Source organism: Miscanthus floridulus, chromosome 8, assembly GCF_019320115.1.
Source record: "Miscanthus floridulus cultivar M001 chromosome 8, ASM1932011v1, whole genome shotgun sequence".
In the NCBI taxonomy this organism is placed as follows: Eukaryota; Viridiplantae; Streptophyta; class Magnoliopsida; order Poales; family Poaceae; genus Miscanthus; species Miscanthus floridulus.
In genome coordinates this window covers 181,629,450-181,651,746 of record NC_089587.1, presented here as the reverse complement: position 1 = coordinate 181,651,746, position 22,297 = coordinate 181,629,450, and the positions used below count along the sequence as shown (strand labels likewise).

General features: G+C 43.5%; 1 long non-coding RNA gene across 1 annotated transcript; it reads right to left on the bottom strand.

Moving 5' to 3' along the window:
* Positions 1-7,268: 7,268 nt before the first annotated feature.
* Positions 7,269-8,777, bottom strand: LOC136474195 (uncharacterized). Its single transcript, XR_010762869.1, has 3 exons — positions 8,717-8,777; positions 8,376-8,528; positions 7,269-7,310 (listed from the first exon to the last, which is right to left on the bottom strand). It is a non-coding gene; the product is annotated as an uncharacterized lncRNA (long non-coding RNA).
* Between the last annotated feature and the right edge of the window lie 13,520 nt (positions 8,778-22,297).

Genomic DNA, 22,297 nt, shown 5'->3' with positions numbered 1-22,297 from the left:
AGCTGGTGTGGCCCGGTTAGGGAGGTACATGGCTCCAAACACGGGTACACGAAACTGTTCTGCACGTTAGGACTTAGAAAAATTTGCTGAGTATGAATCAGCATGTACTTCTGACATGTGGGCCAAGTTTGAGCATGTTCTAAGCATTTTCATGAGTTGACCACAAAACAACTTTTGTCCCTTACCAAATTAGCTACAAGTTTGCTTTAGGTTGCTCCAACATGCATAGACTCTAAGTTACTCTTTTTAAACAGTCAAACAGTGAGACTTCTAGGGTCAATTCTAGTCAAACTTTCACTTGAGGGCATTTTGGTCATTTTGCTCTACATGAACAATGTCCCAACAAGTAACCTAAGTGTAGTTAAGGTGTATTAGACCATAATCAACCACTTTACAAACTTGTTAAACCACTTCTAATGATCACATGGAATACAACAACTAAAATAAACAATTCAATCATATGTTGCAATGAAATGTTTCATATGTTTCATGGCTTGGTTGTTATTCTACACTTGTCATATTTCTACCATGTTGCCATGTTTCAAGGTATGAGAAATTTATGTTGCACTCATATGTTGCAATACTATCATTCATAAGCACTCCAATACGAAACAAACAGAATGTGTGAATGTTGCATATGTATGTTTCAGTGACAATGGAAATGACGACGTAGATGATACACATGCTTATGAAATGAAATGCAATTAGTGGAAGCCAAACACCTAGGGTGTTACAGCCCTCCCCCCTTAGAAAAATCTCGTCCCGAGATTTGCAAAGCGTACCATTTAGTATAGAAAGTTGGATGATTTTCCTTTAAATAATCTTCCCGCTCCCACGTTGCATCCCGTTCACTATGATTACTCCAAACTACCTTGTATAATTTAACCACTCGTGTACGAGTCACTCTTTCTTGAGTATCCAGAACTTGCACGGGCTTTTCCTCATAAGAAAGATCAGATTTCAAGTTGACTCTTCTGGTTGCTATCCTTTCCTCAGGAATACGGAGACACTTCTTTAGCTGGGACACATGAAATACCGGGAATATAGCGCCCATTTCACGGGGTAAATCGAGTTTATAGGCTACTCTTCCACTTTTCTCGATAATGCGGTAAGGTCCAACATATCGAGGCTCCAGCTTCCTTTTAATTCCAAAACGCTTGACTCCTTTCATAGGGGATACCTTCAAATAAACATGATCACCTACTTCAAACTCAATAGGTTTCCTTCTCTTATCAGCGTAGCTCTTTTGTCTAGCCTGAGCGGCAGTCATATTCTTTTGTATAGTCCGGACTTGCTCTTCGGCTTCTTTTACAAAGTCAATACCATAGAATCTTCTTTCCCCGGGTTCCACCCAGTTCAAAGGAGTTCTACACTTGCGGCCATAAAGAGCTTCAAAAGGAGCCATTTTGATACTCTCTTGATAACTGTTGTTATAAGAGAATTCAGCGAGAGGTAACCAGTCTTCCCAAGAGCCTTTGCAAGAGATAAGACAAGCCCTAAGCATGTCCTCAAGAATTTGATTAACACGTTCAGTCTGTCCTGATGTTTGCGGATGATAGGCAGAACTGCGGATTAGATGAGTGCCAAGATTTTGATGTAAGCACTCCCAAAAGCGAGCCGTGAACTGAGGTCCTCTATCAGAGACAATGGATTTGGGTACACCATGGAGACGTACCACTTGTTGAAAATAAATCTCAGCATAATTGTGAGGATGATAGGTAGACTTGACCGGAATAAAGTGAGCAGATTTAGTTAGACGATCTACGATAACCCAGATGGAATCACAACCCTTTTTGGTAGTGGGTAATCCAACAATAAAATCCATACTAATTTCTTCCCACTTCCAGCCAGGAATAGATAGTGGCTGCAATAGTCCGGGCCTTATGTGAATAGCCTTGACTCTGCAACAGTTATCACACCTTGCCACATAAGCAGCGATCTCTTTCTTCATCTTGGTCCACCAATAATACAGCTTGAGATCTTGATACATTTTACTGCTACCAGGATGGATGGACAATTTTGAAGAATGGGCTTCCTCCATAATTTGATTTCTAAGTTCTTTATCTTTGGGTACCACCAGCCTATCATTAAACCAGAGAATTCCCTTGTCATCGACTTTAAAGTGCTTGGTCTCTTTCTCTTTCATTTTTCGTTTGATATGAAACACACCCACATCAGTCTTCTGGAGTTCGATAATTCGACTTCTAAGAGAGCAATCCACAGTGATATGGTGGAGTACTACAGGATGAAGGAGGTGTGACAGATGAAAGTCTTCACTAACTAAGGAATTGCAATGGGCCTTTCTGCTTAAGGCATCAGCAACAACATTTGCCTTACCAGGATGGTAGTGCACTTGAAGGTTGTAGTCCTTAATCAATTCTAACCATCGTCGCTGACGCATGTTCAACTCAGGTTGAGTAAAGATGTACTTGAGGCTCTTATGGTCAGTATAGATGTTGCACACATTACCAAGCAGGTAATGTCTCCAAATCTTCAGGGCATGAACAACTGCGGCTAGTTCTAAGTCATGGGTAGGATAGTTGACTTCATGCTTTCGAAGCTGGCGCGAAGCATAAGCAATTACTCGGCCTTCCTGCATAAGAACACTCCCCAAACCGGTGCCACATGCGTCACAGTAGACATCAAAAGGCTTCTCGATGTCAGGTTGTGCCAATACAGGAGCAGAGGTTAGTAAGGTCCGCAAAGTGTGGAAAGCCTCTTCACACTTCGGAGTCCACACAAACTTCTCATCTTTTTGCAGAAGTCGAGTCATGGGCTTGGCGATTTTTGAGAAATTCGGGATAAAGCGACGATAATAGCCAGCCAGACCCAGAAAGCTTCGGACTTCTGTGACCGTAGTAGGTGCCTTCCACTCAAGGACTTCTTGCACCTTCATGGGGTCAACCGAAATTCCATCACCAGATAACACATGACCCAGAAAAGGTATCTTGTTCAACCAGAACTCGCACTTGCTGAACTTAGCATAAAGCTGGTTGTCACGTAACCGAGTTAAAACAATTCTGAGATGTTCCGCATGCTCTTCTTCATTCTGAGAATATACCAGGATATCATCAATGAACACGACGACAAATTTGTCCAATTCCGGCATGAATACAGAATTCATCAGATACATAAAGTGTGCCGGAGCATTTGTCAACCCAAATGACATGACGAGGTATTCGAACAAGCCATATCGAGTAGAGAAAGCTGTCTTAGGTATATCTTCAGGACGAATTTTGATCTGATGGTAGCCAGACCTCAAATCGATCTTGGAGAATACCTTAGCTTTAGAGAGCTGATCAAACAGAATATCGATACGAGGAAGAGGGTACTTGTTCTTGATAGTAACAGCGTTTAGGGGACGATAATCCACGCACATGCGTAGAGACTCGTCCTTCTTCTTCACAAATATAGCTGGACAACCCCAAGGAGAAGAACTAGGCCGAATCAATCCTTTCTTCAATAGCTCATTCAACTGACTCTTCAGCTCAGCCAACTCATTTGGCGGCATTCGATAGGGCCTTCGAGAAATGGGAGCCGTACCCGGAATGAGTTCTATCTTGAATTCTACATCACGGTCCGGAGGTAATCCAGGCAAGTCATCAGGAAAGACATCTGGAAACTCACAGACAACCGGTAGATCCTTAATGGCTTTGGCTAGGGTAGCATTGGCTGTATTGTGGATAGAGATATCACGAGGTAACTGCACTAGAAAACCTTTCTTATCCACAGGATCTCTTAACATTACCACACGGGTTGAGGTATCAATTAATACTCCATTCCCGCTCATCCACTTCATTCCTAGGATGACATCGATTCCTACCCCTGGTAGAACCACAAGATCCGTACGGAACTCTCGATCCCCAATCTCAAGCTTTACATCTTTAACTACTTGGTTAGTCAGGATATTATTTCCAGCAGCACTAATACAATACCCACCCTTGACAATTGTAATCACGTTCATATTATGCTTAGATGCAAAAGTAGAACTCACAAAGGAGTGCGAAGCACCCGAATCAAAGAGCACAACTGCAGGGTGATCATTAACAAGAAACTTACCAGCGGTGACCACTTCCCCAGCAGGAATTTCCTCCACTGTAGTATAGTGAACACGCCCCTGACGGACGTTTCCTTGAGCATTTTTGGGAGGATGGGGACATCTGTTTGCCCAATGACCAGGTTGGTTACAGTTCCAGCACGGCCTGTTTGATGGTGGAACATTGGAGCTACTCTACCCAGATGTATTCTTCGGCAAGGAAATGGTATACCCCTTGCGGAAACCGGTTTTAGCTTGGTTCTTCTTCTGCGGTGGGCGGTACCGGACATTAGCATTGGGCGGACGGTACGGGGCCTTAGATACCATTGGAGCCTTGGACTGGGAAGCACCAGCCTCAAAGTTCCTTTTCCGGTTCTTGGAAGCAGCATAAATCTTGTCATTGTTCTCCTGGGTCAAAGTGTCACTGATGAATTCATTGAATGTGACACACTTGCAGTTGCCCATTGACTTCATCAGTTTTGGGGAAAGTCCCCTCTTGAAACTAGCTATTCTTTTGGCGTCAGTATCGACGAACTCAGGAGCATATCTTGCTAGGTTGTTGAATGCCTGGAGGTACTCATTGAGACTCTTATTGCCTTGGGTGAGCTTCATAAACTCAGTATGCTTGATGGCCATAAGACCAGGAGGGATAAAGTGTCCCCTAAAGGCTGCCTGGAACTGGTTCCAGACGATCTCAACGTTAGCAGGGAAGGTGGTCCTGTGATGGGTCCACCAAATGCCTGCAGGGCCTTGGAGCTGATGCCCTGCATACGTAGCCTTCATGCCTTCAGTCAAACGGAGCAATCCAAATCTTTGCTCTATCGTGCTCAACCATTCATCTGCTTGTAAGGGTTCTTCTGCCTCACGAAAGACATGAGGCTTTGTGTCCATGAAGTCCTTAAAAGTGCTATACTGGTTCGGCTCGGGTCCCTGGCGGACATGCCGATCCTCACGGTTAGCCATCTGGCGCATAGCCTCAGCTAGCATGCGCTGACTTTCCACAACAGTCTGCATTAGCTCAGCTGGTGTAGGCGGTGGTGGAGGAGGTGTTTGCTCCTCATCTCCAAGGTTACGACCGCGTCGAAGATTGTAAGCCATCTGCAAAATGTATAGCCAATGAGCACTGACGATGTGGAAATTTTGTAGATGAAATGTATAATTATGCCAAACTGACTCCAATGGAGAAAATGAATTCATACTATCAACAGAGGCACAATCATCCATCACAATCACACAACTCATCAAGTGCATCAATTGACACATTAATGCGATGAACTTAACCAACAACGAGATCCATAGACCGCAAAGGCGAAATTCATCAAAAGCTCACATACGTGGAGCATAATACGTTCGATAGGTTACACCCAAGCCATAGTGGTTTCAACTTACATCAAAGGTAACATAGGGTCCGAGATTACATCCCAACGATTAACTTGCTACTCGTCCATGCATGGGATCAACAAAAGACTAGATCTAGCGCATTAGCTAAGTAGTAAGCTAAACTACGCATCGTCCTCGGAGTCGGTGTCGAAGATTTCTCCTCCATCTTCATCACTAGGAGGCTCTAACTCCTCATCTTCCTCCTCATCAGGTGGAGCGTCCTCAGGTCCATTGACTTCCATGCCATCATCACCTCCGGCCATGATGACGCCAGATCCCATCTCATTTTCATCCTCAGGTGGCAGGATAGGGTGAAGTTGGTTGTGCAGTAGGTGAACCTCCTCATGGAGATTGTCATTGTACTCTTCTGCAGCCGCCAACTGCTGCTCTAGCTCAACCTGCCTCGCTCTCAACACATTCTCCTCGTGCCAGGCTTCATTCCGTTGGTTTAGCATGTGAACCAACATACGCTCACAGTTGCGGTGAGCAACTGTCAACCTCTGAACCTCAAGGGTCTCATGGTCCCTTTCTTGCGTGACTTGCTCCAAACGCTGCTGAACTGCAGTCCTTTCAGCAGTCACTTGAGCCAACTCTGCCCTTAGCCTTTCCGCCTCAGTAGGCTTAGGACGGGGCTCACGAGGAGCTAAACGGTGACGAGGCGCCCTGCCTCCAGCGGACTTGCGAGCAGTGCGTTTCGTGCGCGCCATCTGTAGCAAAAAGTTACAACATAAGGGGAGAATCATTTATGGGATACGAAAGTTTAATTAGCCGGGACAATTATATTTTAAAGGAGGGAGTAATGCAAGAAATGCCATGTATGCTTGAACATGATGCATGCACGATCCGTACGTCCTCACAAACCTAGAAAAATTTAAAGGCTAGCGAAATATACGGTGGCATACATACGTTCTCTCATATACGGTAGCTAGTCGATCTACAACGATACGTTGTTAGTGTACCTGCAGAAGATTTCATTTCAGCCCAATAATTTCCCAAAAAGTATAAAAGCAAGTAGTACACTAAATACTCTCATACATACATCCCCTGATGCATATACTCTAGTATCACAGCTACCCGTCAGAGATACCCACAATTAAGTACTCTCATAGATACATGATTGAACATGTAACTATGCGAGCAACCACAACTACTCTCCCCTAGACCGACGGTTGGACGGTCATGCTCTCATAACTCACACTTACCAGAGCGTAGAGGTATTTTGATCCATACATTACCACCCAAGCGGATGGCATCCATACAATAGCACGCCGTATGGACGACGAAACAGAAACAAGCAGGAACCCCCAAGTTAGTACTTTAATAAGCCACCTAAGAGTCCTTATTTGGGCATAAGGGATATGACCACTGGCAATACTTAGTATTTAATTTAGGATTTTTACAAATACTTTTGTTTTAAATACACAAATGACGTGTTTAGTGTCAAATCTTGCTCTGATGCCAGCTGTAACAGAACCGACCAAATCATAAGAACGTAAGTACAAAAACAATCACCGAAGCGATCAAATTCCTGTACTTAAGCTCCCATAATCCCGGTAGTCCGGAAATCACGAAGGATTTCAACCAACTCTCGACATACAAACCAAGATCGTAATGATTCAACACAACACATCATCCGTTACAACATTTCATAAGTAGCATTCGGATTACATCCATCAGAGTTCAAATAAATATTACAAACCAAGTTTGAGTGTGCGGAAGCAACATAGTTTAGTATGAGACATCATAGTTTTCAAATACATTGCCAAGATCAGAGTCATGTCCCACAAAAGCATTATCAGGTACGAGAACTAGTAGAGGCCGTGCCCAACGGTCTAGTCTTCATCCCTAGCAGGGAGAAGGCAGTACTTGCAGCAACCAAAGTAGAACTGGTCATCTGCAACAGGTGGGAAATAAACCCTGAGTACGAGAAGGTACTCAGCTAGACTTACCCGACAAAAATCAGAATAAAAGACACCAAGGATCATGCAAGGCTTTTCAGGTGGGCTAGCTTGACACAGTTGCATAAAAGAGCTTAAGATTATAGTAACCAACTTAAATCTAGCATCAAGCTTATCATTATTTACCTGCCCGCTAGGTTAGCACCTGTACTAGAGCACTCACTTATTAGGAGCAAACAATATTAACCATAGCAGGTATAATAAGGCTGTCATCATCATATTATCATTTCCGAACCATTATGTCATTAAGTGTATCTACATTGGAGATAAGCCCGTCAAGTTCTCACTAACCGGGAGAGACGGCGACTCGAATCGAATTACAACTCAGCTGAGGGGGTATTCCTAACTCTCACCCTGGCATACTTTGCAAGGGTAGCCGTGGGTCACCTTTGGAACATCTCAGGAACCAAATTCGCGGGTTCGATCAGCGCCAGCACTCTCAGGGATTACCCTTCTGCCAGGACGACCAGGACTTTTAAATCACCTGCCCTTGGACTCACGCCTACGGCTCCCTTCCGAGGCGCACTTTATACTTATCGACTCCCGGCCTGAGGTGAGCTACTCGGCTTCGTGGTCGGTCTCCAGACCCGGCCAACTAAGAGAGAGGCATGCGTTCAACATGAACAGGAAAGGCTCCAAGATCCAGTCCTTAATCGACACAGACGGAGTCACTGCAAACCGGCAAGCCTCCGTCCGGTCTTCATTTCAAATTAAGACTGGTTCTTTTCCACGATAGCAAATATAGCCAACCGTGCCACATGTATCTTCCTATATCTCGCAGGTGACAGGAAATCACCCGACTTCTACCACGTTAAAGCAGGGCTAAGCACTACTCGAGCCTGAGCTATATAGGATTCAGGGTAACAATATCTGGACAAGGAATGGTAACCAATGCAGCAAGTGTTGCATCCAACACCTAAACTTAATGCAACAATATATGTAATAATAATACTGTAACTGCAGTTCGGAAAATAGGAGGCTTAATATGCTCCGGGGCTTGCCTTTCACAAAGTTGCAAGGACGGTGGTCAGGGCACTCAACGGCGACCTCGTCTGGCACTTCTCCTGAAGGCTGCTCCTCCTGAACTTCCGGTGTCGGCTGCTGCTGCTCGTTCAGTTCCTCGAATTCCAGCAGGGTCACTCCTTCCGGTACACCTATTGCATGCCGATGCACAAGATAAATATCATGGATGCATAAGGAATGACATGATGCTCATGATGAATGAATCGTAGTAAGTGTTTACGAAAGCATTACTGGACACTCGTTTACCGAGTAAGACTAGCCCTATTCAAATCACTTTAAGCATATTTCTAACTTAACTGAAAGAACAAGATTAACTTACCTAACTTGCATAACCTAAGATAAAGATGCTCATCTTCAGTTAAGGGCCTAACACCTAGGAACAGTACCATGAACTTAGAATAGTAAAGACATACTTACAATAGCAGTTAAAACTTCATATGCCACAAGTAGTAACTTAATTCTATCATAACTAGAGTTCTATAATTCCAATTGACTTGCAAGAGGACATTCTGGAAAGCTTACGAAATTCTCTACAATTCATTTGTAAACATCAAAGCATGATTCTGAAGTTAACCAAATCAATTTCCAGTAGACCTAGAATCTGTCCAGAATGACGGGGTTACTAGCTTAATTATTTAATGATTGTGCAAAAGCCTAATTTGACCAAACCAAGTTTACCAACTTGTTTTTCATACCTAAGAAACATCAGAAAGTATAGTGCTAACTTCCAAATAAATTATTTACTATCCTTTTCCAATTTATTTAGTTAATTAGGTGATTTAAGCAAGATATGGTACAACTATTCAGAAAAATCTACAAAAATTACAGTAGCTATCTCATGCTTCACATAGACTACCATAAAAATTTCAAAGCCATTGAGTAAGTATAACAGTCTACACAAAAATGATAAGGCATACTAGCTTAAAATGGCATAATTAAGAAATCCTAATGAAAAGTGTCAAGCAACAGATTTCCCATTTTTCCTAGCATCCTTCTAGCATAAGAATAGCACCCATAAAATTTCACCTTCACTGGATCTATAGAAAAATTATGAAAATTCACACAAGATCCACCTATTAATAAAAGGAAATTCTATAACTTAAAAACTACACATGCACTAGCTCTGAAATTTTTACCAGAGATTCTAATAAACCAAAATAGAGGACCCACAAAATTTCATAATTTTTGGACCACAGAAACTCAAGATAAAATTCAAACAAGTTTGCATGCTTCTAAAAACACATTTCAAACTCCTATTTAATTCATCAACAATTTCTAAAACATGTGCTCATATAATATTTTTGTTAAATACTAGACATGACCAGGAACCCAACAAAATTAGAACCATAGCATTTGGATCTATATACTAGGAGCTACATATTTTTCAAGATGTACACCAATCTGTGAAATAAATAAATAAAACAAAATCGGAAAAACACTCAGCCACAGCTGGGCCAGCCCACGTAACGGCGGCCCAAGACACGGCGCGGCCCAGAGCTGGACTCCCGCCTCAGCCGCGACGGCTGACAGCCGGGTCCCGCGTGACAGCGAGACAGGCAGGGAAGCGGAGGACGGCGACGGCGTATTTCGCCGCCGGTGGCTCTTCCGGCGAAACCGTCTACTCGACGACGTTCGCCATGAACATGCGCATCTATTGGTGACCTCAATCAGTGCTATGGTGGTGGCTAGAGGGGTCGGCGACTGACACGGCGGCGCACGGTCACGGCACGGCCGTCTCCGGTGACTCGACGACGACACAGCCCCTATCGGTGACCCCACAAGCATCAGTGGTGCTCCTATGACCTAGCGCGTGGCCGAGGAAGGAATGGGAGTGGCGCGAGGGCAGCTGGCCGCGTGGAGCGCCAACTCCGGCGAGCTCCCGCCATGGCCGCGGTGGGGGAAAAACGGCAATGCGCTCTTACCGAGGCTCAACCGACCCGGCTCAAAGGTGGAGGAGGTGGAGGAGGTCACGGCGAGGCTGCAGGCGGACGGGGCAACGCGTTTTCGCGGTGGTTTGCTCGTACGGCAGTGGCGATGCTTGGTCGGCAATGGCGGACGGCCGAGCTCGCGCGTCGCTGCGTGCTGGGGGAGGAGAGAAATGGGGAGGCGAGTGCGTTCGGCAGGCGCGAGTGGCTTCAAGGCCTGGCTGCGACGCCAGGAGGCGCACGGCGCGTGGCCAGCGCGGTCAGCCGGCCATCGACGCGCGGCGCACACGCGTCCGGCGCTTTCTGAACCCGGTCGGCCACGGCGACTGACCGTTTTCTGAAACAAACGCGATTCAGTGTTCCCTTCTAAGCCTGACAGCGATACTTTGACAAGGATTATTTCCTGATCTGTAGTGATCTAGGCTAGAACGTAGTTAACAAAGTTGTTCATCTATCCATGAACTACAACTCTTTCCACTAACGCTCAAGCTGGTGTGGCCCGGTTAGGGAGGTACACGGCTCCAAACACGGGTACACGAAACTGTTCTGCACGTTAGGACTTAGAAAAATTTGCTGAGTATGAATCAGCATGTACTTCTGACATGTGGGCCAAGTTTGAGCATGTTCTAAGCATTTTCATGAGTTGACCACAAAACAACTTTTGTCCCTTACCAAATTAGCTACAAGTTTGCTTTAGGTTGCTCCAACATGCATAGACTCTAAGTTACTCTTTTTAAACAGTCAAACAGTGAGACTTCTAGGGTCAATTCTAGTCAAACTTTCACTTGAGGGCATTTTGGTCATTTTGCTCTACATGAACAATGTCCCAACAAGTAACCTAAGTGTAGTTAAGGTGTATTAGACCATAATCAACCACTTTACAAACTTGTTAAACCACTTCTAATGATCACATGGAATACAACAACTAAAATAAACAATTCAATCATATGTTGCAATGAAATGTTTCATATGTTTCATGGCTTGGTTGTTATTCTACACTTGTCATATTTCTACCATGTTGCCATGTTTCAAGGTATGAGAAATTTATGTTGCACTCATATGTTGCAATACTATCATTCATAAGCACTCCAATACGAAACAAACAGAATGTGTGAATGTTGCATATGTATGTTTCAGTGACAATGGAAATGACGACGTAGATGATACACATGCTTATGAAATGAAATGCAATTAGTGGAAGCCAAACACCTAGGGTGTTACAACCCCTATCGGATGTTTGTTTAGCATGCCACGCTTGAGGTCTACTAGATGCCTGAGCCTGTTCTAGCTCTCTGTTCCTTAGGCGTTGTACCCTTCTTTTCTGGCTTCTTGTCAAACCTCCTGGACACCATTGCCCTTCCTACCAAACATATTCTTCCTCATCACCCCCTTCTTCATAATCAGCCCAGTTTTGATCAACAACTCACTTCCTGAGCCGATCGTGAACACTTCTATTTTTAAGCGTTGATCCATATTATTATGATGATATTCATCTTGAGCATGGATAGTCCGGTGGTTGGCTTGAGATTGCTTAAACTCCCAATATTGTTCACTACACTCTGGGCAATTATTTCTAGTAGGTAATTTCAAACCTTCATTCCAACAATGTCTGAAAAAGGACAATTTCAATGTGATTCAGCTTATTTTCTTTCATACCTCTCATCTTCTTGTTGATGCTAGTATTTTTTCTCTTCTAACCAACGTGATAATCCTTTTCCTTCTGTCGTTGCCATTTATTTAACAAAATTCGAGATGTGACACATGGCCTTATCACCCCATTCCTTAACGTCTCTACCTGCTCATATCGGCTCTTCTATTGGTCATGATGCCTTTTAATCTCTCTATATTCATCAGCCGATATTTGCATCTTTGGATCGACGGTTCTGGTTTCTTTCGCCCTGGTTGATGTTAGGACTAAAGTCTTTCCTTTGAGCAACTTAACATTGACCATATTTTGATCTCTTGGAAAAGGATTATCATCAACTTTCATCTTCCGAGGTGTATCAAATTTAAGCTTCCCTTGCTGAATAGCCCTCTGTATATGTTGCCGGAAAATTCTGCACTCGTTAGTAGAATGAGAAGTAGTGTTATGAAACTTGTAGAACTTCTTATTCTTCAACTGATTAGGAGGTAACATAACATGATTGGCGGGCAATTTGATCTGTCCTCCCTCAAGCAAGAAATCAAAGAGTTTGTTTGATTTTGTAACATCGAAATCATAGCTCTCCTCAACTCCTTTTTCCCAAGGATTTGGCACCATTACTGTCTTCTTACCCCAATTCCATTCAGCCGCAGTAATGTCTTCTTCATCATCCTCATCACCATCAAAGAGCTTCAACAATTGCGGCATTCTTCTAGAATCGTGTATCTCTCCGCATATTCTAGAATTGGCTATTGAGTGTTGCCACCTGTTGAGCCAACTGTCGCATCCAATTTTGCATAGCAAAACCAAGTACTCATATATGTGTGCCTAGGATGTCCAAACACACACATATATCACAAATTGTAATAGCATCAAAGTAAAGTACTTATTACATCGCATATCTCATCACAATGTTAATACAAAGTTTGCTCAATGGCAATATTATTACAAACACAGTGGAAATTCTAGCCCAATCTACCACAGGGACTCCAACTGGTGAATGTCTCCCTAGTAGTCCTGGACATCCTCTAAAAACTCTTCATATCCATTATCTGTTACCCATCTGGGATTTTCATTGGATGTAAAGCAAGTGTAAGCTCACCATGCGCAGCAAGTATAACAAAGGGATCTATGAGGCTTAATGGCTTGACACTGTTTGACTACAGTTCACAATTTTAGTTGATCAAATTTTAGCATCCTTAATCACTACTTTAATGAACAGTCCCAATTCCTAGGTGATATTAAAGTATCATCAAGTTTACATCAATTCCCATCCATCCACAGTAACCACTAATCATGAAGGATCCAGACTGCTCATATCCATGAGCACGGCTGTTATAACAGGTCAAATATTTTTGTAGAAATTGTACAACTTTACCCACCGAGCTGTGATTCCCAATGCCAAGGTTTGCAAAGCCCACTACTCCTCTACCTAGGAAGTGTGGTAGGGTTTCACTACGTAACCCTTAGCTAGTCGCACTAACAAGTCATAGCTGCTAAGGTTTCGGCCATCTAGCCATATGTGGCCCTCCTCTAGGAGTGGCACGCATGGGCACATAGCACGGTACACACAGCCTAGCAGAAAAGGAAACATACCCTCTTGCCCTTACGGGAAGCTACTGATGAGCTAGTACAATCTAGTTAACAGGTTAAAGTTAGGGCCATATGACACTCGGGGTTGTACGAAACCTCTTAGGTTGCCGCTTTAGGATTAAGTCCTTATGGAGAGGCACTAGAGTACTCAACCCCGTACTCTAGCCCCCTATCTATTGCTAAAAAGCTTCATGTTATCATATTGCATAATGTCTTTAGTCATGTTTAACTATTATTCTATGTTCAGCGCTGCAACATCTATCCAAAATGCATACCCAAACCCTAGGTAACAAGGATATGTGGTACAAGTATTCATCTAGGTAGAGTCCTTAAAGGTATATCAAATTAGACATATGCATGAATATGACGTGTAATAATTCATAGGTACAAGGGGCCTTTGGTACACTGGCCTTCTTCAAAGTTGTCCTAGAAGTGCTGATGATCCTGTTGTGGGTCCTCGGTCACCTCAAATGGCTCACCCTCTAATCGTGTTCCAAATCACCAATCAAGCATCATTCCAATCATTACATGCATACAAGATAGACTTCTATTAGAATAGTATGCCAAACAGGAAAAACATAAGTTGAAAAGCTCATAAATCTATTCTACGTACCGCTACGAACACGTGAGCGAAAGAATCACTCAAATCGGACTTAAAACACGAAAGTTATGCATGAAATAAGGTGTAATGACATTTCTATAAATAAACTGAACCTATTTTTGAATTAAAATAATTAAAAATATGAAATTACATAGTTATTGGACTATGGGTACTATTTCTAGAAAATACAGGGGCCTAAACGAATAAAAACAGGACTGATGTGCAATTATTAGACTGTGGGTTGATTCTACAAAAATAGAAGGGCTTTTCTGCAAAACTGTACATGGCTTGACTGGATGTTGACCGTGTTGCTGACTGGATGACATGTGGATGCCTGTGATTTGCTCGGTGCACCACGTGGCGTGGTGGACACGCTGACGCAGCACTGTGGGCCGAGTCTACGGGTCCACGGTGGATCGGTTATGATCCAACCGGTATGGTTAGATCTCGACCGTCTAGAACCGATTCGACGGCATAGGAGGCACAGGATGACTTCCACCATTGCACAGCATCGCCGGTGAGCACGCCATGGCTGGCGGTGAGGCTACCACAATGGTGAATCCCTGGTACAGCGATTCCAGCCATTCCAACCCAAACCGAAGGCACGTACAGGATCTATAGGACCTCACGAACATGATGGAAGCAAATCCGAGGCGGGGAACACGCTAGAGCATTGGTTCCACGACGGCATCTGGAGGTCACTGGTATGGCGTTCTAGTGGGCCAAACAATGAACGGGAAGCACAGGGAGGATAGGGAGCTCACCGCGAGTCTATTGAAGGTGGTCGCGGCATCCGGGATGAGTTCCAAAGGCGGGTCGTCGATGGCGGCGGTGGCTGGAGAAATGACGATGGCATGGGTTAGGGGAAAACCGAGCATTCCATGACCAAAATGCGAAATCGGCGTTACCTATGGCTGCGGGAGATCTCGGTGGAGCTCAGGGTCACATTGGTGTCGAGGTCCAAGGCGCGGGTGAGGGTGAATTGTGGGGGCAACAAAATCTGGAGTGCGAGCAGAGGAAGGGAGAAGAAAGGGGTGTGGTGCGGTGCTTTATAGGCCAGGCGGGGGTTCGGTGGATCGAAAGAGAGCGGATATCTTGGGTGGGATTGGCCGCCTGTCGTGCATGAGCACCGGCAGCTGCTTACCAAACATGGCCACACCATCGACGGGTGGTGAAGAAAGGAAAGGCGTTGGGGAGAAGAAAGGAAAGGAAGAGGTGGGTGCTGACATGCGGGGCCAGAAGCACAGCGAGGGAGAGAAGGGGGAGAACGGCGTGAGGGCATGGGCGCACTGGGCAGGACGAGCGGTGCGGTGTAGTGTGAACGGGCGCGTGCGGTGAAAGCAGGAAGGAAGAGAGGCGCGGAGTGGGCTGGCGCGGGAAAAAGCCGAGTGGGTCGAAGTGGAGTAGAAGGGAAGGAAGTGGGAGGCGGGAAGGAGGGGCAAGCTGGGCCGCCAAGCAGGCCGAGCCGGGAAGGGGGAGAAAGAAGAGGGCCGGGCCAGATTCTAGGGCTGGGCTGAAAAGGAAGAAAGGTATTTTTTTTCAAAATCAAATTCTTTTCTATTTCTAATTTTCAATTTTAAGCCAAATTCAATTGGAATTTGAATTCAACTTCAAACCAACTAGCCCTACACTCAACCAAGAACAATATGCTTCGGCGTGAATGCAACAAACATGTTTCTAAACCTTATAGTTTATTTTATTTATCCAAAATTTATTATTTGGCCTAGGTTAAAAATACATAGAAAATTAAATAAATGCTCAAAATTAATTGCTAATTTGTAGTTGAAATTTTTGGGTGTTACACCAACTGACCTAAATTGTCAAACTCTTGCCCAAGCAGCTTCTCTCTACATTGGCAACATTTCTTGAATGGCGAAAGCAGCTAGCTGATCATCAGTCAGATTCAATGAAAAGCACAAATTCCTAGTTTCTTGAAACCTCTAAAGAAACTCGGCACCTGATTCATTAGTTCTTTGCCTTATGGTCATTAAATCTATGATTTTCTTTTCTCCTATCCTAGTATAGAAATATGTATGAAACTTCTTCTCTAGGTCAGTCCAATTGGTAATGGAATTAATTGGTAACGATGAAAACCAGGTGAAAGTTTGTCCTGATAGAGATAGGGAGAAGAAACAAACTCGATGAGCCTCTTCAATGGATGCTTTGCCCAACTGTGTAAGATACCGACTGACATGTTCTATTGTACTTGTGCTATCTTGACAAGTGAACTTAGCAAATTCTAGGAGCCTATAATTTGTAGGAAGAGCGACCACATCATATCACTCTGATATGGACGTTTGTACAAAAATGTCTCCCTTTTGGTTTCAAACCGAACTGATTCTTCATCATCTCGGTCACTCTGACCAACAACTCATCAGCATTTAAATCTGGAATTCTCTGCAATTGTTGACCCATCTGCGGATTAAAATTTTGGGTACCTTGATATCCTGGATTTGGAATCATATGAAGGGTATTGTAATCTGTGCTATAATGATATCCTTATGGAATCTCTATCTGTTGGGTCCTTTGCTGATTTGCTGCTTGAAGTCTCAGGTTGTAAATGTTGGGATCTACATCTCTACGAATCCTTTGAACTGATGGCACTATTTTTTGAGCCGACGGTGGTATTTGGCCTGATGTGCAAAAATTAACCACTTGATTCTGAACTTGCCCCATCGGCTGTTGCACCTACTGCACTGATGATCCAGGATTATTTTGTATTTGAATAGTAGTGGTATCTTGAACTTGCTCAGATGAGCTCTGAACCACCTGGACATCATCATTGCTAGCTAGTGCTATTTCTTCATGGCTAGTACCAGCTTGATTAGTCCCCTGAGTTGATGGATGTGGATTGTTGTAATAAGTTGTCCAACCTTAGCAATTGGACATCCATGAAACACTTCTTTCATGGTATTCTGGAATGTGTTCTAGAAAGTTGTATTATGGTTTAATATGATATCATGAATAGATTTGTTTACATAATCTACAAAGAAACACCTATCATCAACTTTGTCTATATCTGACTGCCCATGCATCAAAACTTTTGGTAGTGGATATTTCTGAACAACTTTATTATCACGTGTCTTGGTGTAGGACAACAAACACTTGTTCTGAAATTCTTCTATAGTTTTACTCATGACATTTTTATCCTCATCAGGTAGGTCTTCACAAGGCACCATAAGAATGTTCCAGTTGTTGTGAGTTGCCATGATGATTGTGGGGTCCCACCGGGCGTGCCAGAACGCATGTCGGTGCAAAAACATGGTAGCCGCACCGGGTGGACACGTAGCAAGCCAGAACAATCTGGAGATCTACCTGGCTTCAATGTAGGACCAGTCGATCCTGCGAATTCCCAAGGGCGTGCTAGTCAATTTGACATGCAATTGACAAGGGAGAAAGTTTATCAGTAATTTAGGGTGGAACATGCTGGTTTTGCCCAAACAGTTCCAAGTGTGCCACTTCGGGAGCAGCCATACGGGAAAATCGACTAAATAGCCAATACGAGAAGAAATCGACTGTTAAGGACTGTAACGCTTGCAGGTCATGATTGATTTTATAGTAACAAATGCAATGCGCCTAGTTTTAATGACCCTTTCCCTTAAGCCATTAACATGTATGCGTCAAAGATACATCACTGACTAAATCAGATTTGATCAATATGTGGTGTAGAGCCAATGAATCCGATGAAAAGGGATATGCCACGCAGATAATCGACTGTTTGATATAGACAGTTCTATGAATCATCTATATCTAATCTATTACCATCAATAGTGAGTTTGACCAGATCGATGCATCTATGATGATGATGATAGTCTAGAACCAGAAAATCCATAGAACCGACCATACTTCAATAGGTTCATGAAAGCGTGCCATATCTGTGAAAGCACAGGCAAATCGGCTAAAATAGCCGATTCAGGTAGAAAAGGGATTACAACATGTGAACAATCGACTGTTTAATCTGGACAGATCTATAAACTCATCAAATCTAACCTGATATCCTTAATAATGGGGTTTGACCGGATCGATGGCAACCATGATAAAGATAATAGATCAAACCTTTAAAATAAACAGATCTATTCACAATTAATAGAATCATGAAGATACATTATAAGTGTTAGAGTACTGGCAATCGGCTATTTAGCTGATGCAGGCATAGAAAAAAGCCAAGGTCATGCCTGGTCAAAAGCAAATCTACCAACTAGCATACTCTGATTTAAAATGCTAATAGTGGGGATCAACCGGATCGTTATAGCCATAATAGCGAGCTATAGACTAGATTCAACTAGCTAGTAAACCTTCTCAAGATCAGACATGCCTTAGCTACGTACTATGCACGATCAAGATCAAAGTAGAATGACTGATAAAAAAATCCATTGTCTAAAGTAAGAACCATCGCAATATGACAAAATAAACGATGGACTAAAAGGATGTGAGGCCGATCTAGATCGATCTCGATCGGGCAGGTTGATGTTGCTGAAACTAATGACAATAAGAACCTCAGCAAGATCAGTAACTTATTGAATCTACCCGAAGGATGCCACCCTTAGGTAGAGCCGATAACTTGACCTTAATCTAATTTGAGCAGTGGAGGTCGAACTTAACCGGTGCAGCCGTACTTGAACTAGATAAGGATCGACAACTAACTTATGCTAGAGCTTGTAAGAGGTCGGCTGGACTGATGCAGCTTTACAAACAAAAGTATAAGCCATGACGGTACTTACAGACAAGCCGAAGGTTGACCGGATCGATGCAGCCCTGCTTGTTGAAGAACTCGCCGAGATCTACAGTACTCCTACTCCTAAGGGTTGGCGCGAAGCCAGAAAAAGTAATTGGTATTGATTGAATGGATCCTTCTTACAATAGCCGGGGTCCAATATTTATACCCAAAACTTAAACATGAATTCTACTCAAACACGACTAAATACAATCTTGAAAATAAAAGAAAACATTTCTAATTTAAAATAGTTGGACCCTAATCCTTTCCTTTTTGTAGAGTCCAGCATATTTTCCTCCCCCAATGCCATCTGTACGTAATCTATTATGTTATCTGCTGACGTCATCTATAAATAGCCGATTTCTGATACCGCATCAAAACTGGCTGACATCGATTCACATCTGATCGATCCCTTGATGATACAATCTTAGAAGCTTTGAGTTCCCATGTTCTTCTCTTCCCAAATTTTGGTGTAAACAGTTGCTGTGGATGGTAGTCAGGTCACAGACTTATTATCATGAGCACATACTTGCTTATGGGAGCGGGAAGGCTCGTTACACTCTTGTCATGGGTTCTGGCTCTTTCCAGACCAACTGATTGGAGGCAGAGAAAGGTGGAGGTTTAAGCACCATATTGAGACCGGGTCTCAAGTGTGGGGGCTTGGAGTCTATGTTTGGATGGGGACCTAGACCCCGTGATAGGAGTGGAATGGGTTGATCTTGTTTGTGCCTGGGGTACAAACAAGGCGTGTGTTTTGGGTTACCCAGCTGGGATACATTGGTTCACGAATTGCTATTTTCATAAAATGGTACGACTTGGCTATGGTCTAGCACCGTAGTAAGAATTGGAATATGAAAGATGGTAAATTGGTTCTGATTGCTCAACCTTTGTTTGAAAGTAGAACGGGTGCTTACCTAGAATGGGTAGCTAATGAAGTAATCATGACTGCTAATTAGACTTGATCTTAAGGACGTACTTCTAGTAATGCTTTTCGCAAACAAAAAGAAAACAGCAAACCCATATTGCCTATCATACCCCTTTGAGTCAGGATTCTTGTATTGTTTCCGCTAGATGTTTATTTTCATTCCGCGCGGGCCGCTTGTAGGTGGCCCGCGTGGTTGATTCCACTTTTTCTTTTTCTTAGGAATTAGTAATAGCTTTTCCATTTCAATTTTTGAGCTAGATTTGTATAATTGATATAAATTCGTGTAGGTGTCCAAAAATTGCGAAACAAATTTTGTTAGGATCCTAAAATTGTGATCTATCTGGTAGTATAGATAGATCATGCATATCTATGTTGTTACTAAGGGCTACAAAGGCACGACAACTGCTCATGCCATGTCAATCACGGACGAGCGCATGCCTTGTCCGTAGCGCCTATGCATGTGCATCCTAATCACGTTGCTCATGTCCTGCCAAGGTGAGGATGAGCCGAGCGCTGACTGCCTCTCTCTCTGCCACCGTGACCGACCGACCCCGCTTGCCCAATTTGGCATGGTTAGATAACCTCAACTCAATTCGACTTGTCCCTAGCTTCTCCATTAAGCCACCTGACCCCCGACCCTACCCTGCCTTGAAGCGAGCAGGACCCAGCTCCAATTTGGAGTTTTCCCCACCGTCGAGCCGATAAGGCCAAGCTCGGCCATTGTCGTGGGTAGTCCTCCATCTATCCACCCCAACCCAATCCAAGTCCAATGCTAGCTTCGCTTCCACCTCTATGTCACCCTATGCTTCTTAGATGTACCTCTACTGCTACCCCAGCGCTGCTGATGTGGTCGTGTCTGCCATGGTGCGCCGCCGTGCCACTCGGTCTCACGTGGTTGGCCTTGCTTGGGCAGTCCCCGATAGTACCATCACCTCGGCTAGGTCCATTGTGAGCCCCTACTGCTCGCATGCTAGCTGGTTAAGCTGATAGCTGTCATAGTTCACCAGAACCATTGCGCCTCCGTCGAGGATGGCCGTGCGCCGCTACAGCCTTCCCTAGTGAGCCCTGCCACACCTCACCGCCGCTTAGCGTAGTCATCTAGGTCGAAGATGGCGATTGACCTGTTAGATAGGCTCGTGTAGGTCCTAGGTGGCCAGCGTAGTCACCCTGTGCCGCCGCTCGCCGCACCACCGTGCACACAGTTGCTAAGGGTGTGCGCGGGTGAATTAGGAAAAACTCAGGGGGTTAAATGAATTCATCAGAGAGACATAGGAATAATGTTATGGGTTTAGGTGTAATTCAGGATAAGCTCAAGGTCTCTTTAGCAAAAGCGCCATCACGCACGGGCTTCCCCCGTTGTGGGCCATCTCGCACGTGGGCCGCGTTTGCGCATGCCGCTTGTAGGTGGCCCGCGCGGTTGATTCCATTTTTTCTTTTTCTTAGGAATTAGTAATAGTTTTCCATTTCAATTTCTGAGCTAGATTTGTATAATTGATATAAATTCGTGTAGGTGTCCAAAAATTATGAAACAAATTTTGTTAGGTTCCTAAAATTGTGGTCTATCTGGAAGTATAGATAGATCATGCATATCTATGTTGATACAAAGGGCTATTAAATCATTTGAAAGTGCTTAATATTATTAGGGTAATTATTGTAGGAATTTATGGTAAATTGGTGATAACTTTGATACTAAAATTTTTACAATAGCTTCATTATATTATTATGTGCTTACTATATTTTTTGTAGCCCTCATATAGCTTGTTTATTAGGGTAGCTACATATCCATTAAACCTTTAATATGAATAAGAGCATAACATTGATTTCATAAATTAAGCACTTGTTAGGGTGAGCTTGACACTTGATTTGATAGAGCTAATAGTTAGCTTAGTATCTTAGTCATTAGAGCTAGCTTAGTAGCTTAACATGTGTATTCTTGTTTTAAGAGTTGTTGCTGCCTAAATACTGAATTGTTGCATCACCATCATCGCATGCATATAGAGAATGAGTCGGCGGAGATCGTGACCATCGGCGATCATGAGTTTGAGGAGATCGTCGAGGAGTACGAGGAGGAGATTCTCGTGTAGGAGGAGGTTCTGAAGCCACCACTGACAGACGCAGTTGACACCGCGCCTACCCAAGGCAGGTCCTGATGCATAACCCTTATTTTTTATAATCACTGAATATATATATATATATATATATATATATATATATATATATATATATATATATATATATATATATATATATATATGTATGTGTGTGTGTGTGTGTGTGTGTGTGTGTTTGTGTGTGTGTGTGATGTGCATTTATGTTACGAGAATTTTATGGATACCACGTGCATAGATATATCAGTCCTATGAGTCTTACTAGTGTAGGTTCGAGTAGCTGCTATGCTTAGGTTTTTGATAGCATGAGTAACATGTCGTTACTCACAATAGGTGATTATTATAATTACTCTCATGATAAAAATGATGAAAGGAAAATGGAGACTGGGTAG